Here is a 7,500-nt window from a genome sequence, read left to right as displayed (position 1 = left end):
TGTCTTAGTTTCTAAATGAATAAAGACACAATGGGATGATCCTATAAAAGGTATTTGTTGAACAGGATCCAGAAACGTCTCCCTTTGGTAATAACATTAAGAGCCGGGCGTGGTGCATGTGGCCCCTGTGGAGCCACAATTTAAATGGCGGAAATATGATCCAACAAATAACAAACAGAAATATTCCTTCATCACGCAGTGGAACGTCCCTCCAGCGTGCAGAGCATTATGGGTTACGTTGTTTAAAAAAACACATGCTTGGGGGTTTCTAGGCAACAAAGGAATGTTTGATTTCTATAACAACCTTTGTAATTATTTATATGTGTGTCCAATGTTGAACAATGATCACAAATATGATATAATCTATAACAGCTGCTTCCGGGTGGGGCAGTAGTGATCGGAAGTAGGTTAAACTTCTGTCATGTCATCATACAGTCATGTTATCATGTAATCATAGTCATGTCATCATATAGTCATGAAGAAGAAACAGTCTTTATTTGTCACACAACACACCACACTACAACACAGATAACTGTATGTTATCATACAGTCATGTGATCATATAGTCATGTCATCATATTATCATACAGTCATGTCATCATATAGTCATGTCATCATATAGTCATGTTATCATATAGTCATGCCATCATACAGTCATGTCATCATACAGTCATGTCATCATACAGTCATGTTTTCATATGGTCATGTTATCATACAGTCATGTCATCATATAGTCATGTCATCATATTATCATACAGTCATGTCATCATATAGTCATGTCATCATATAGTCATGTAATCATACAGTCATGTAATCATACAGTCATGTCATCATACAGTCATGTGCGTGCTGGGGCTCACAATCTGCTGCAAGCCAGCCCAGTGCGTGCTGGGGGTCACGCTCTGATGAAGCCAACAAAACCACATCATCTGCAAAAAGCAGAAATACAATTCTGAGGTTCCCAAACCGGACACTCTCCTCCCCTCGGCTGCGCCCTGAGATCCCGGCCATGAATATCACAACTGGATGGCCATGGTGGCACAGTGCATTACACCGCCTGGGGCGCTGTTGGCACTGTGCTCCGGGCAGGTTATCTCCCAAATGCATGCACATGCACACATCATGGTCTGACCAGCGATGGACACTCGTCACCAGGTCCCCGGGCGTCAATGAATGCTGCCCACTGCTCCTGGCTGCCCCCCCGGAGGAAGGACAAGCCAAGGATGGTTAAATGCAGAGGAACCATTTCACCAGAACCATCCAAAGCATGGTTCCACAATCGGCCACAGCCTCCTTTCCAGCCTCCTGGAGTAAACTTTCCCGGGGAGGCTGAGCAGTGTGAGACCCCTAGAAGTGGAGCACAGCCTCCGGTCCCTTTCAAAAATGGGAACCACCGCCCCGGTCTGCCACTCCACAGGTACTGTACAGTTGCAAACATTTAAAGCAGATTTCTGTCTTCCTGTAGTTTGCACCTTTGTTGACTCAGCTGTACTGAAACCTAGAACATCATATTACTAATACTACAATGCAGTAATATGTATGATGCGCTATTATGTAGTATTAGTGACAGTCATGTTATGTAGCCATGTTATCGTACAGTAATATTCTATAAAGTACGTTCATCCAGTCAACTTGAATTCAAATGTCATATATGTCTAAATGGAGAGAAACCTAGAACATCATATTACTAATACTACAATGCAGTAATATGTATGATGCGCTATTATGTAGTATTAGTGACAGTCATGTTATGTAGCCATGTTATCGTACAGTAATATTGTATAAAGTACGTTCATCCAGTCAACTTGAATTCAAATGTCATATATTTCTAAATGGAGAGAAACCTAGAACATCATATTACTAATACTACAATGCAGTAATATGTATGATGCGCTATTATGTAGTATTAGTGACAGTCATGTTATGTAGCCATGTTATCGTACAGTAATATTCTATAAAGCACGTTCATCCAGTCAACTTGAATTCAAATGTCATATATTTCTAAATGGAGAGAAACCTAGAACATCATATTACTAATACTACAATGCAGTAATATGTATGATGTGCTATTATGTAATATTAGTGACAGTCATGTTATGTAGCCATGTTATCGTACAGTAATATTGTATAAAGTACGTTCATCCAGTCAACTTGAATTCAAATGTCATATATTTCTAAATGGAGAGAAACCTAGAACATCATATTACTAATACTACAATGCAGTAATATGTATGATGCGCTATTATGTAGTATTAGTGACAGTCATGTTATGTAGCCATGTTATCGTACAGTAATATTCTATAAAGTACGTCCATCCAGTCAACTTGAATTCAAATGTCATATATTTCTAAATGGAGAGAAACCTAGAACATCATATTACTAATACTACAATGCAGTAATATGTATGATGCGCTATTATGTAGTATTAGTGACAGTCATGTTATGTAGCCATGTTATCGTACAGTAATATTCTATAAAGTACGTTCATCCAGTCAACTTGAATTCAAATGTCATATATGTCTAAATGGAGAGAAACCTAGAACATCATATTACTAATACTACAATGCAGTAATATGTATGATGCGCTATTATGTAGTATTAGTGACAGTCATGTTATGTAGCCATGTTATCGTACAGTAATATTGTATAAAGTACGTTCATCCAGTCAACTTGAATTCAAATGTCATATATTTCTAAATGGAGAGAAACCTAGAACATCATATTACTAATACTACAATGCAGTAATATGTATGATGCGCTATTATGTAGTATTAGTGACAGTCATGTTATGTAGCCATGTTATCGTACAGTAATATTCTATAAAGCACGTTCATCCAGTCAACTTGAATTCAAATGTCATATATTTCTAAATGGAGAGAAACCTAGAACATCATATTACTAATACTACAATGCAGTAATATGTATGATGTGCTATTATGTAATATTAGTGACAGTCATGTTATGTAGCCATGTTATCGTACAGTAATATTGTATAAAGTACGTTCATCCAGTCAACTTGAATTCAAATGTCATATATTTCTAAATGGAGAGAAACCTAGAACATCATATTACTAATACTACAATGCAGTAATATGTATGATGCGCTATTATGTAGTATTAGTGACAGTCATGTTATGTAGCCATGTTATCGTACAGTAATATTCTATAAAGTACGTCCATCCAGTCAACTTGAATTCAAATGTCATATATTTCTAAATGGAGAGAAACCTAGAACATCATATTACTAATACTACAATGCAGTAATATGTATGATGCGCTATTATGTAGTATTAGTGACAGTCATGTTATGTAGCCATGTTATCGTACAGTAATATTCTACAAAGTACGTCCATCCAGTCAACTTGAATTCAAATGTCATATATTTCTAAATGGAGAGAAACCTAGAACATCATATTACTAATACTACAATGCAGTAATATGTATGATGCGCTATTATGTAGTATTAGTGACAGTCATGTTATGTAGCCATGTTATCGTACAGTAATATTCTATAAAGTACGTTCATCCAGTCAACTTGAATTCAAATGTCATATATTTCTAAATGGAGAGAAACCTAGAACATCATATTACTAATACTACAATGCGGTAATATGTATGATGCGCTATTATGTAGTATTAGTGACAGTCATGTTATGTAGCCATGTTATCGTACAGTAATATTCTATAAAGTACGTTCATCCAGTCAACTTGAATTCGAATGTCATATATTTCTAAATGGAGAGAAACCTAGAACATCATATTACTAATACTACAATGCAGTAATATGTATGATGCGCTATTATGTAGTATTAGTGACAGTCATGTTATGTAGCCATGTTATCGTACAGTAATATTCTACAAAGTACGTCCATCCAGTCAACTTGAATTCAAATGTCATATATGTCTAAATGGAGAGAAACCATCTGTGCAGCTGTTTAGGAACAGATCTCCCATTCATGTGGAACTTAAAGGCGCAGTGCTTTTCTTCCGCCTCTGCGGGGCGCGGCGCGCAGCGCGCACGGCGCGCGGCGGAAGGGATGGACGTGCGGTGTCTCCGGGAGCTGCCCGCTGCGGGGACGCGCACAGAGCCTGGGTGTGCGTGATCGCGGTGCGGGGACGCGCACAGAGCGGCTGGATGTGCGTGACAGTGGATCCGCCTGGTGCGGGAACGCGCAGAGCGCTGTGCGGAAGTGCCTCGCGCTGCAGGAGGAGGAGTCTGAAGCTCCAGAACTTTGATCGAACCTTCGGTCCCAGAGCCGCCGGACCCCGGACACCCTCAAGCCCCCGGACTCCACAGGACTCAGCGGGGCCGCCGCCAGCTTCGGTGAGTGCGGATCGACGCCTTTTGGGGGGATCTCCGCGCGTGGGAGCCGCGGGGTGTGTTTTCTGCGTGCGGGAGCGGCGGGAGCGGCGGGGGCGGCGGGGGCGGCGGGGGCGGCGGGGCGGCCGTGCGTGACGCCCCCGCCGCCCCCGCCGCCCCGGGACCAGGATCCATCTTGGCCGCTGTTGGAGCCCGAAGCAGCCGCGGGACACGCGTGTCGTCCCGTACGTGTTTCTACCGCAGCGACCTGTTCCCGCAGCGCGGACCTGTGCGGGTGATTGACAGGAGCTGGACCCGCATGGCCGCGGAGCCAGGCGGCCAATGGGCGCGCGGGGGCGGGACGCGGTGGAGTATTTATAGTACACCGTAGTACTCCATAGTAGTACTAGCTAGTAGTGTTTACAGTACACTGTAATACTGTAGTACCACATAGTAAGACTAGCTACTAGTGTTTATAGTACACTGAAGTACTACATAGTAATACTGTAGTACTACATAGTAAGACTAGGTAGTACTGTTTATATTACACTGTAGAACTACATAGTAATACTAGGTAGCAGTATTTATAGTACACTGTAACACTGTAGTACTACGTTGTAAGACTAGCTAGTAGTGTTTATAGTACATTGAAGTACTACATTGTAGTACTACATCGTACGACTAGGTCGTAGTGTTTATATGACACTATAGTACTACATAGTAATACCATAGTACTACATAGTAATACTAGGTAGTAGTGTTTACAGTACACTGTAATACTGTAGTACTACATAGTAAGACTAGCTAGTAGTGTTTATAGTACACTGAAGTACTACATTGTAATACTGTAGTAATACAGTACACTGTTGTACTACTACTACATAGTGATACTAGGTAGTAGTAATACTAGGTAGGAGTGTTTATAGTACACTGAAGTACTACATATTAATACTGTAGTACTACATAGTAATACTGTAGTACTACATACTAAGACTGGGTTGTAGTGTTTATAGTTTACTGATGTACTACATAGTAATACTGTAGTGTAAATGTAAATGTAAATGTAAATGTAGTACTACATAGTAAGACTAGGTAGTAGTGTTTATTGTATACTGTAGTACTACCTAGTAAGACTAGGTAGTAGTGTTTATAGGTAGTCACGTTTACACTCAAGTACTACGTAGTAATTCTGTAGTACTACATAGTAATACTGCAGGTCTGTAGTACTGCATAGTAATACTAGGTAGTAGTGGTTATAGTACACTGTAGTACTACTATAGAACTACATAGTAATACTAGGTAGTAGTGTTTAGGTACACCCTATTACTACATATTAATGCTAGGTAGTAGTGTTGATAGGACACTGTAGTACCGAAGTACTATATAGTAATACTAGGTAGTAGTGTTTATAGTACACTGTAGTACTACATAGTAAGACTAGGTAGTAGTGTTTATATTACACTACTAGGTAGCAGTGTTTATAGTACACTAGTACACATCCAAATAATAGGAATAATAATAATAATAATAATAATAATAATAATAATAATAATAATAATAATATAATAATAATACTAATAATAATAATAATAATATAATAATAATAATATAATAATATAATAATATAATAATAATGATAATAATAATAATATAATAATAATAATATAATAATATAATAATAATAATAATAATAAAGAAATCCAAAACATTTCCAGTATCATTTAATTGGTTGCTGTTCTGCAGCCCCCCCTTATTGTTATTGTAAGAGAAAAAAAACTTTCTGGAACACATACTCCAGCAGAACCTACGAACACGGTTGAGGTGTCGTTCAAACCGCTATGTCACCAGGAACTCGTGGTTGAAATTTCATCTGAATCCATCCACATACGGAGCAGATATGAATGAAAAACAAAACAACTTGGACCCAAAATAGTCAGGTGGTCTCGGTTAACTGACACATCAGACGCCTGGTTCTAAAATGAAGGAAATATTATTTACGCTATGATGTCATCATATTATTTACTGTAAATGATATTTACAGTAAGACGCTTTATGATGTCATCATATAATTTACGATAAATGATATTTACAGTAAGACGCTCTGTGACATCATCATATTATTTACTATGTTACTATGTGTGTGATTGAGAATGTCCAGTATGATCGTGTTCGGTGTGCAGTGTGGACTCGGTCACTCTGAGGGTTTAGACGTTATCAAACTATGGATTTAGATGTATATTTATGGAACTTGTTACCTGGTAGATGTCAGTAGATCTGTTAGATTGATTTAAATCCCTGCTCCACATTACTTTGCCGGATTCATGAAAAAAAGAATAAAAACAAACCCTCAAAATTGCTCAGCCCGTTCCTCGAAAACACTGAAACGTGTGACTGAGTGATGCGTTCAAGATCCAGTGAGGCGTTGGAAAAATAGAAGCCGTGCAATGGTAATTACTCACAGAAATACCACAACGTTTTTGGTATTTCATGGAAATGTAACTTACTGAAAATGTATCCAAGTAAAAAAGTCAACAAATAAATGAGTCGCCGGACACGGAACAAACAGCCAAACGTCAGCTGAGCTCTAACCATGACAAGTTCTGCTTTACAGGCAAACATGGAGGGTTGTTTTACTATTTGGAGGGTTGTGCGGTGTAGACCGCGTCGTGGTTGCTCTGCGAGAGGAGCAACCAGGAGACCACAGGGGGGGGGTATGAAATATGAAATATGAAATATGTGCAAAATATGAAAACAAAACATGAACTAGAATATATGTACACGCCTTAAACCCATGTAGATGGGTTTAAGTGTCAGTGTCTCCAGTGAATCTAGTCCAGCGGCTCAGACCCCAACACACACACACACACACACACACACACACAGCATGGTGTTACCAGTTGAACTTCACTGCCGTCTCTCGCCACAAACAGTTTCCAAACGGTTTGGATGTTGTAACAGCAGTATCTCTGTGTAATTGTTCTATTCTCTGTCTCTGATTCTCCGTTAATGTCAATTTAAAAAGATCCTTTTCTCTGGCTCAGTGTCCTTCCACTGCCTCCGTCCAGCAGCGGAGCAGCTTTAAATTAAGGTTTTTTTATGACTCTAATCAACGTGAGTCATTCGGGCTCTAAATGCACCGACCAAATGTTATGAAATAAACAGCAGTGGCATCAGATTCAACCGCAGGGAAACCTCAACGT

General features: G+C 39.3%; 1 protein-coding gene across 1 annotated transcript in view; it reads left to right on the top strand.

The window, feature by feature from the left end:
• The first annotated feature begins 4,192 nt into the window (after positions 1-4,192).
• Positions 4,193-7,500, top strand: part of zbtb1 (zinc finger and BTB domain containing 1) — a 6,775-nt gene continuing 3,467 nt past the window's right edge. Inside the window, exon 1 of the mRNA XM_079996905.1 lies at positions 4,193-4,324. The gene's annotated coding sequence lies outside the window, so the exon portion shown is untranslated. The remainder of the gene's footprint in view (positions 4,325-7,500) is intronic.

The sequence above is a fragment of the Zeus faber genome (genome assembly GCF_960531495.2).
Source record: "Zeus faber genome assembly, chromosome: 2".
Taxonomy (NCBI): Eukaryota; Metazoa; Chordata; class Actinopteri; order Zeiformes; family Zeidae; genus Zeus; species Zeus faber.
This window is presented reverse-complemented; position numbering and strand designations above follow the sequence as displayed.